This window comes from Curcuma longa, chromosome 2 (genome assembly GCF_044706935.1).
Source record: "Curcuma longa cultivar G26 ecotype Majalengka, Jawa Barat chromosome 2, ITB_CL_G26_1.1, whole genome shotgun sequence".
Classification (NCBI taxonomy): Eukaryota; Viridiplantae; Streptophyta; class Magnoliopsida; order Zingiberales; family Zingiberaceae; genus Curcuma; species Curcuma longa.
Genome location: NC_133862.1, coordinates 15,556,152 through 15,567,419, shown reverse-complemented (window position 1 = coordinate 15,567,419; position 11,268 = coordinate 15,556,152). Strand labels below are relative to the sequence as shown.

At 38.2% G+C, this 11,268-nt stretch overlaps 1 pseudogene; it reads right to left on the bottom strand.

Annotated features, from left to right (window-relative positions):
- Positions 1–964: 964 nt before the first annotated feature.
- Positions 965–3,096, bottom strand: LOC141821310 (uncharacterized; annotated as a pseudogene).
- Between the last annotated feature and the right edge of the window lie 8,172 nt (positions 3,097–11,268).

The window sequence follows — 11,268 nt, the reverse complement described above, 5'->3', positions numbered from 1 at the left end:
TTTCCATGATTTTCCAAATTCTTCTAGAATTTTGTAAGCTTCGCAAGGTCTTAGAACACTTGAGAGTATCATAAAATCACCTAAGTATTCCTAGTAGGGAAAGGAAAAAAAAAAATCTCCGAGACAATGTGCATAGCTTAGTCTTACAACCTACCTTCATTAACATCATTTGCATAGCGTAAGACATCGCATGGAATTTCTTTGCATCAGGAAGTTTCTTAAGGTCTTTGCTTGCCATGTCTTGCCCATATCTTTCACTCCAACTTTCTCGACAAGTATTGATCGGAGTTTGCTGTAGACGAGGCATCCAAGGCTGTGCACTTAACTTCTATCCTTAACAAAAGGCTGAGGACATGGTAACTGTTCTCCTTTCTTTTCCAATATGTTTTTAACTTTCTGGTGATGCATCAAGTAACCTGACCGATCCCAAAAACATGCCCTTTGTTTTTCTGAAAGACCCTCCAGTCTGGATTAGGTCTTCTGTCCCCATTTGCCAGGTCCTGTGCAATTTCGTTTTATACACGAAGTGGAGCATGCATGGCATGGCAGTTGGATTAGATATACTTGTTTTAAAGATTTCGAGGGACCAGAGCACATCATGTCTCGTGGAAACGACAACACTAAGCCATGCAGATCATCTGGGAGAAAACCTCAAAGCATCGATCGGATTCATCATGTTTGCTTCTTCCTTCTCCTTTGTGGAGGGGCATCAAATCTAATATATCTTGCAACAGGACGCATTGAACATTAGATCCTCACTCATTGTGTCTGTCTGCTCTCCTCGAACGACCACATGGACCCACAGGAACCAAAAGAGAAAAGGCATCAATGGGCGATCGATGAGGAGGAAGCTTCTGTGTGTCCATGAAGTAAAGGCAGTGCATGTATGTGACAGTGGAGAAGAAGTTTGGTTTACATCAACTTTTGTGTCACGAGCAACGATGGCAGCGTTGAAGCATATAAAAAGAAAAAAGACTCGAGCTGATGATAGTTATGAACAATTATGCCCATATTTACAGAGGATGAATTCATTAGCAGACACCAAATCCATCAATTCCTTCTTTCTGGGAGTCAGTTTGAGAAAAAGAACGAACTGTCTATGAACAATTTCAGTTTGGCATCAGACCTCTCTCTCTACAAGATGTTGTCATCATCAACATCGTGAGGCTCTCAAGCGCTGCAACCTTCGACTTGTACTTTCCTGTAGCAGTGCCTCTCTCCCTCTCCGATTGCGGCAGCTCACAGGCTTCGCTGACTGTTCCAGGTTTTACATCAGCTGGAGGGATGAAACAGTCAATAGAGAGGCCGGGAACGTTGAATGCCACTTCATCGATCGTCCATTCCTCCTCCATTCTAGTCTTGCTGTGGCTCATCGCCACTTCACCAAATCGGAAAAGATTGACGACTGAACGTCCTGAGTGTGCAATCATCATGCCTTCGATCGGGCGATAGTCATCGACAGAGGAGTTAATGGAGGTCTCCCAGTACACAGCATCGCCTCCGGCGCTCGACTGAATTCGAGTCAGATGTGAGTCCTCCAGTTGCGTGAGAAGCCCAGTCTTTTGGCTGAAGTAGCCAAACAAGACATGCCTGATGATCTCTGCAGGGCATTCACTCCTAGCATTCAGTGACTGTGGATCCGCACAGAGCTTGAGGATGAAACAGTCCTCTCCATTAACGTTCCTCTCGCCGATGCACTGTGCGTCGGAAAACATGTTCGCTGTGGTCAATGGATCAAGTCCCTACAGCGTTAATTAGCTTCGATAAGAATTGAATTTTATCTAACAATGAAATTAGAGCAGACGACAGATTTGAGCTGAGCATGGGGAAGTTTTTTGCCTGCAAAGCTCGACGAAGTGGTCGAACAGGGCCCTTGGCGGCATGGGCACCGAGCCAGGGAGTGTGACGCCAGACAAGCTTGCCGTCGCAACCGGCACGGACCTTGCTGCCACCGACAGCCAATTCAACGTACCACATCTCGGGCGCCATCTGCCAGAGGACAAATCCACCGGACTCGGCGTCCTTTGTTGCGCTCCGGCTCTTGACGACCCCAGTGGCCGTCTCAAACTCCGACACTACCATCTTCACCTTCCCCATGGCATATGCATTCCTGATGGAGCTCAATAGGTTTAGGCCTCCTGAAGCTGCCGTGTACTGCTGCAGTATGTATTGAGCCGAAGATGTTTCCTGCCACAATAGATAATTTGAAGAAAAATCAACAAATTTGTGCAGCATCTACCCAAATTGAAGAACTGATTCGATCACATATGAAAACGAAGATTAGTTGATGGAGGACAGATGCATGGATTGAGGGGATTGCAACACACAATAGTATTAAATCTCAGATTCTCGGAAATCCCATCAATTTCCGACATAAAACAATGGAGGGATAAATGCACCGGTCATAGCCCTGATTGAAGCATTCGTGTAATATCTGAAATTCCACAAAAAAATTGTAAATTGATCATGTTTCCACCAACCACATGGGAGGCAGAGGCTTACGAGGAAAAGCCGGCATCAATAATCAAACAATACTGAAGTAGGAGAGGAGGATGCTCACAATGGGAGTGTCTTTTAGGTTGAGGTGCAGGAGAGGATTGGCGGGCGAGACGTGGACGGGGGCTAACGGCGCCCCCATGACACCGAGGAGGAGGCGGAGATCCGAGCGACCGCAGGCTCCCGCAGAGACAGACGGCGCCCGGTGGAGCCGATCCTTCACCCATTGCCCCCACCCCTCTTCCCCGGATCCTCGCCGTCACCCTCTGGCCCCTCCGCCAGAGGCGCCAGAATCCCCGACGCCGGCACCAGCAGCTCTGCCGGCAACCCCCGCGGCTGCCGGCGCTTCCACCGCTTCGGATGCAGCAGATCTGCAGCGAAAGGCGAGTGGTTCCGATGCGGACTCTCCGATCTCGACCTCGACCTCGACCTCGCCGGCGACAACCCCCGCGCAATCTCCCCTCGAAAAGCCGAGAAGAACCCTAGCTTCTTCTCCATTCCCACTGCAAACCACAACTCTAACCCTAAAAGCGACCGCAAAGAAACGAAGGCAAAGGCGAAGCTTAGAGAGGAGAAGGGCTCAGAAACCTCCAAACTTACGAAACCACGAAACGAAGAAGAAGAGGAGGAAGGAGGAGGAGGAGGAGGCGAGAGCTAAAATGTTAACATTCTCACGCAGAGGGGTCAAGGAGCGAAAAAGCAGAGTGAGAGAGTGCCGCGGAGGAGACGAAGAAGATGAAGGAGCGAAGCCGAAAAGAAAGCATGACACCGTTCGAGGTGGTGGGAACAGGACGTGGTGGTGGAATAAAGGAAAAGCCAGGGCTAAAATTAAAAAGCGACAACAGGGACCAATATAAAATAAAATAAAATTCAGAAAGCCAAAGCGACAACCTTACAGCAGTCAATAAGGTTAAGGAAGAGAGAGAGAGAGAGAAGGGCAGCGAGTCTGGTCACCGCCAAACTTTGGAGGTGAGCTCACCGAAAACTCACGTGGCTATCACGCCTGAGGAAAGCGCCGGAGACGTCGCCGTCCGGTGGGCGATCCAACGGCGGAAAGGCGGCTGAGGGAGCGAGATGGTTCGATGAAACTGAGCCGGGCAGCCGTCACGTCTCCATCGATCCATTGATCATTCCATGTGCCGAGGTCTCGATCCGCATCGTTGCGCCGTCGCTCTGATCACGACTGACGAGGAGGAGGAGGAATCTATTAAAATTTTAAAATATTTATCTCATTTGAAATATTTTAAGACTAATCATTTTAATTAGTTGAAGAAGGAGAAGATCGTTTGCGTTATATGTTTGAAGGATGCAAATGTTCATTACCTTGCACTGTATAACAGGAGGATTATTATTGGATTCTTCCGTGTATTACGTATGATTTTCAACTAGAACAAATACATATTTTATTTGATAGAAAAAATTAGAGCAGTAAACAAGCTAAATCAAGTTAAATTTTATAATATTTAAACTTATTTAACAAGGTAATTAAGTTAAATCAAATTTAAAATGAATCAAACTTTTAAATTGATTATTCAAATTTAATTTAATTCTTTTTTTATAAATTTGAGCTTGATTTAAGTTTAGGTTGAGCTTGATCCGTTTAGAGGTTATCAAGCTCTCAATTCAAGCTTATTGATTATTTAAAATTTTTACATTTTAAATTTATTTAGTTGATTATTAAACTTGATTTTTATATTTTTTAACTTATTTGATTGATTATTGAACTTAATAATATAAATTTTTTTATTTATTTTAAAAAAATTTCTTTATTTAATAGGTTGATAAAAGTTTCATTGATAAACATAATGACCTCTAAGATTAATTGATTCACATAATGAAAACTTGATTAAAAACAATGTAAATGAATGATACTGAGGTATTCAATTCGCCTCTCAATTTTTTCAATTTGCGTTGATATATTTCGGTTAAAAATATAACTGCAAACATTTTTTTTTTTTTTATCTCTCGATCATTATAAAATAGAATTTATTCTCTCAATCATCCTATTTTTCATGGTATATATCAAAATCATCATTGATTCTAATCTAATAGATATTTGCATTGATGTATTTCCATTTAAAATATTAGAAAATAAAAAAATGCTATTTTTTATTTATTATCAAAATAACTTCTCATTAACTCAGTATATTTTTATTTTTAAAAATATCTTTATTTTTGATAATGTTATTGTTGGGATTTATACCAGAATCCTAGCTGTGTAAATAAACATTCTGAAATAAGAATCACATTTAGTCAAAATTTTGCATTTAGTTTTTATGCAAGTGTCCATTTAATCTATATTGTAGATTAACATGGTGTGCGGAGTCACACACAGAAGACCATGTTATCAGTTACTTATAGATTATAAATAGTGTTCACAACCAAAATGGATTGGACAAACCATTAGAGTGGTTGTAGTGTAATTTGGTCTTAGTCTGTCTTGACTATAGAATTACACTAGTACACTAAGTGTGTATTGAGCAGGACCATCTGAGGATTGTTCGATTTATACTGACTATATAATCGAACTAAACCTCTGTTACTATAGATGTACATGCTCTTAATCCCGATGTAATAACAAACACATGTGCTTAGTATATACTTCCTTAATTCATCAAAGGGTGAGATTTAGAACGATAGATCAAAAGACCCGATGAGTTGGGAAGTAGTATTATGTACATGGTGTGTTGTTGATTATAGAAGGAAACTGTGTCCTATAATCTCGGCTGATGATGTCCCCTTGAGGAGCTCATAAAGGATTATCATGTAAACCCTGCAGGTGGACTCAGATCCGCATGATAACAAAGGATGAGTGGTACTACTCTCGGAAACAGAAGTTAATTAAATTTGAGTTGTAAGTAACTCATTTAATTAACGGACATACGATATCTTAAACTCAGGGAGACTAATGTACTTGTAGTATAAGGAGCCCATATTATAATATGGGATTGGTGCGGTAGTGCAATAATAACTATTATAATATGGGATTGGTGCGGTAGTGCAATAATAACTCTCTAGTGGAATGAGTTATTATTGATAGACTTAGCTATATGTTCGGTAAAGAACATGGGAAGCTTAAGCCTATCGGGAGACCAAAACCAATTTCTCCTCTAGGTCCCTGCTGTAGCTTCTGGATAAAACCCCGTATCCACTTAAGAAAATTATATAAAATTTCGGATAGGAAATTTTAAGAATTTTTGAAATTATTTTTCTGGAGAAAAATTTTGTTAAGAAATTCAGATTAAAATTTTCGTTACGAAATTATTAATTTTCTTCCGCAGAGAAAATTAATTATGATTTTTCTAATCAAATCTAGATGAGATTTGATTTGATAAGAATCAAAAATCCCTGGATGAGATATGATTTGATTAGAATCAAATCTGAATGAGATTTGATTAGAAATCAAATCTGGATAATTAGATTTGATTTGATTAGAATCAAATCTGGATGAGATTTGATTAGACTCATAATTTTATTTCTTCCGCCAACAAAATTGGTTATGATTTTACTAATCAAATCTGGAAAAGAAGATTTGATTTGATTATAATTATACCAAGTTTATGATTTAAATCATACCATATTTATGATACAAATCATACTAAGTTTGTGAGATGGCTAGGCTATAAAAGAGGAGGCTTGCAACGAGTTTTAGACAGACACAAAATATGTTAAAATTAGCCCTTGGTGTCAATTCGGATTGAGTTGGACTCAATTCAACTCAGATTGTGTGAGACTCGAGTTGGACTCAAGTCACACAAACCAAATTCGAATTCATCAAAGATTATCATGCATGAGATGCATGATCATTAAAGGCATGATCTTCCTTAAAAGAAGAGAAAGATTATCATGCATGAGATGCATGATCTTCATTAAAGAGGAGAAAAATCTTCATGCATGAGATGCATGAGAATTAATAAAATATTATTTTCATGGATCACTAAAAGTCAAGAAAACTCTTTATCCTTCATATCTCATGGTGGGATATAAAAAGGGGTGAGAGGCTCGTACTGATGGAGTTGTTGGATGCTCTTGCTCTTGCTCTTGCTCTTCTTCTTCTTCTTCTCTTCCACCTTTGGCCGAATCCTCTTTTGTGGCTAGCACCACAGTTGGGTTCTTCTCCATATCAGTGTTCGTGTGGATACCGTGGAGGTACGAACGCACTGATCGTGCTGAGATTCGTCGACCTTGAAGGCAAAGAGTTGCTGTCGGGATTGCGAAGGGCACGCATCGAAGGTAACTTCGATTCTAGTAGGTAGAATCGTCAAACGAGTATGTTTTTCGCATGGATCTTCTGGAGGGATTCTGTTTTCCGCTGCGTTATATGCGGTTTAATCGGTTTTTCGCGCATATAGATCCCTACAAAATAAACCTTTGGTGGCCGAGACTCTCGGTAGCCAACCTCTTTTTTCCTCTTCTCTTCTTACAAAGAGAAGGAATGAAAGTTTGTTAGCCATCGGAGAGGAGAATTCTGGTAGAGAAATTTTCGAAGGATCGTTGCCCACACAACCGTTCGAAAAGAGGAGAGGAATACAGCAGAAGATCAAGAGGTCTTCGGGTACAAACTTCATCCTTCACAACCGTCCGAAGAAAGGTATAATTTAATGATTCCGCATAAGTTAAATTATCCTTTTATCTTGGATCCTGTAAACCAAACACAAGAGCCCAATGATCTAAATGCGTCGATCAAACTTTGTTTGATCGACTATGAGGGCAACTTGAGATCGTTTCCGGAAAAATTTTTGTTCTGTAAGAATCTACCGGAACGATTTTTCAAGACTTTCCCATCAGCTATAACAATTATATGGTTATAATTTGATACATAGTCATTTCAACTCTAATAATAGTTACCCTTCATAGTTATACCTATCAATATTGTTAATATTATATTTAATAATTATGAATAATAATTATTACAATATACCTAGTTTATTTTTTGATTAATATGATTCAATATTATATTTTAGCAGTTATGTATATAGATAATTTATTTCTGAAATATTTTATCAATCAATTAATCAATCTGGAAAAGTGTAAATAATAATATATGTCTAACTTCATCTAGAATTACTTGATTTTTACTTGATAGTTTTTCGATCAGCACGCGGTAGCATTGAGAGTTGTCTCAATTGGTACCGAATTTTGGAATATTCATCCCATTTTATTCTAGGATGAATATCACCATATAAATTCCCTGATAAAAGTTTTAAAATCTTAATTTATATCTCAGTTTTTTAATCTAATGTATAAATTAATTTTATTATTTTAAAACTATTTTTAAGTTCTTTACAAGCACTTCCAAGAGAGAAAAAAAAGGTCCCATTGGGGATTCCTTGACCGTTGGTATGTCCATATGCATCTTGATGTTGCTTATTTTCTTTTGGGGGCTTTTCATACTGACATCTTCTTCTAAGTAGTAAATGGAAAGAATGCATAGTCAGAGGCAAGACCAAAGTGAATAGATTATAAGTTTCGTGGTCCCACTCTAATGGTGCCTTAAATTCTAATGTCGAATTTGCATTGTCGAATATTTTATCATCATTCTATCTTATGAACAATAGCATGACTATTTTCAACTGGATAAATTTAAAAAAAATCTTATAAGTTTTAAATTTTATATTTTATTTTACAACTACATATAATAATTTTTAAAAATTATATTTTACAATCTAATACATCAACACTTACAAAATCAAATTATCTAATTTTAAAATTAAAAAAATACTTAAAACATATAAGTTAAAATTTTTAAACATTAGTATAATAAATTTTCACAATTCAAAAGTCTAAATTTCAAATTTAAGAAATTAAAAATAAATTTAAATTTGAAAATTTAAACTTTAGCCCTTAGTTTTAGTTAAAATAATGGATCTCTAGAATTATTTTCTTCAATATTTGTTCAAAAACATAATATAACTCAATTAATCAACCACCCTTTTCGAAATGTTTAAAAATTGAACCAACAATCGAAAAGTGAGCTACTGTTCCACTTTCACTCATCGCGCATCATAATCTTCGAAATCATACTCTAGGTACTAAAACTGAGTCTAAATTTTTGCAAATCATGATTTTCAATAATAAGAACTTGCGATGATGGTAAAAAATGCATCGCACAACTCTAGCGAGAGAAGAAAGCCGACAAATTCATTTTAAGTCATGATATTTCCTTACAAAAGTGGTATCAATGGATAACTTAGATTGAGGACTTTTCAAATATGCATTCAATTTCAATTTTCTGATGAGGAATGATGATGAATCGATAGGTTAAAATGATGATGAGAATTTGAGATTATTTTGAAAAAGAAATAGAGAGAAAAATGGATACGAATATTTTTATTTTAATTAATATTAATTTTTTTAAAAATATATATTATATATAATATTATTATTTATTAAATATTAAGGGTGTTCGCAGCCTTCCATCCCCACTTGGCTACGACCCTACCTATGAATGAAACATCCAAGATGGTAGGAAATTTTCGTGACTCCGAATCAGTTACTTTTAAAATTAAATTGGATAGTATATATATATATATATATATATATATATATACATATATATATAGAACTGATCTGCTGGCCGTCTATTTTGTGGGCACCCGTGAGCGCCGTAGATCCACCGTCCATCATGCTGATCACGCAAAATCCGACCGTCCACTGAACAATGTTTCTTCTCTGACCTCCGCCGCTTCCGGTCGCTATCGCGCCGCCGTCCGACCACCGCTGGCCGCCGGACCAGGCCCGATCGACGTGCCATTCGTCGACGCATCGATCGGTGCCGATTTCCGGCCGGATTGTGGTCGGAATCTGCCGCAATTTGGCCGGAATCGCGTGCGGTCACTGCCAGCCGCGATTCCGATCGAATCGCGCCCCGTTTCCGGCCAAATCACGGTCGGAGATCGGCCAAGGAAGGACCGTCGGCGGTCCTTCCTCAGGCGGTCTCCAACCGGATTGTGATCGAAATCTGGCGCGATTCGACCGGCAGATCAATCTCGTGTGTATATATATATAAACAGTTAAATTTATTTCACTCTAATTTCTATAGAAACAGAACATACTAATTTTATTATGCATTTCAAATTCTCTTAATCTTGCTGTTTTATGCATTTTATTAATTTTATCTGCTAATTTAAGGTAATAATTAAGCCATAAAAGTGCACCATGCCTACATCAACCATAACAAAAAATTATAAAGAATGACAAGATATTATAGAGAATCAAGAAAACATACAGCGTACTATGGATAATGTTGAGCTTCTCCTCTATGACGAATGGAATGCCGAACTCAGATGAGGGCTTCCACTATTTGAATAAGGGAAGGCGAGTGGAGGTTGATATTCTGCTTTTGAGTACCCTTTTCCAGCCAGTTGCCAATGCATTTAACTCGGTTCTACCATGATTTTGTAGGAGTCATTACATTCGTTCCTTCTCTTTTCTGTACTGCCTCTCACTCCGATAGTTTACCTTTCAAAGAAAAATTGACAATTGACATAATTTACCAGAAATTGAAAGAAATCGAAGAGGGAAGACATAGAACATAAGATTGGAACATAAGATTTTCTGTCCAAATATAAATAGAACAAAAGAATGGAACTACGAAGAGGAGTCGGCCTATGAAGGCACGGGGGCGGCTTTTTCTCGCGGGGAATGGACGCCGATGGCTCGCAGAGATTGTGTCGCGGGCGGCGCGGTGTCTAATACCGGCTAGGAAAGGTAGGGACCTTCGAAGATGAGTCGGCCGACGAAGGCACGGGGGGCGGCGTCTTCTCGCGACAAATGGACGCCGACGGCTCACAGAGATTGTGTGACGGCAGCGTCTTCTCGCGCCGTCTGGTACCGGCTAGGGAAGGTAGGGATCCAATCGCGATTTTCGCCCGACGTCGTGGAGCAGATGAAGATTCAGTCGCGCGATTTTGGGATTTTGGAAAACGCGGGATGAAATTTTGAGTTTTGCTTGCGCTACGCTGTCCACGGAGATGAACAGTGAAACTCCTCGCCACGTCGGCTGTCGCGCACGGAGTCGCGTAAACTCATCGCGCAAGATATCAATCCTGTATATATATATATATATATATAACTTCCAAAGTGGTCCCTTAACTCATTGATTTCTCGATGGAAAAAACAGCTCTCGTCGGATCCATACTTTCATGGACTATTGTAGCATTCATCCTATGAGGATCGACACCTTCATGATTCTCTTCTATCGAGTAACAATTGACAAAGATCAATAATTTAACTGAAATCATTAATAATCTTCTCATAGTGGAATTCAAACCCTTTTATTAGGATATGTTTAAAATCAATTTTTTTTACCAACCGAATTAATCAAATTTTTACTATTAAAATAAAACAAATCGCCTTTTACTATTAAAACAAAACAAACTGAAACTATAAAAAAAACAATTAATTCAGTTTAAAAAACAAATGAATTAATAAAAAATTTTAAAAATTAATCAATTTAATAAAAAAAATTAAAACATTTTTTAAATTATTTAATTAAAAATATAATTTATTCAAATTTTAAAATTCAAACCGAAATATAATATTTTCTTTTTAAAAATAAATTTTCTAAAAAACCAAATCAAAATTCCAAATTAATTCTATTCAATCGAATCAAAATTTTGTTGACCCCTAATCAGCGTGAGCATGATGATAACATGAAAAACAAATAAAAGAAAAGGTTGAAATATTCAGAGACCAGGAGCAAAGGACAAACATGAGTATAAAACAAGAAGGCTCATGGTGATAATGAGAAGGGGTCTCAAAATCCTACAA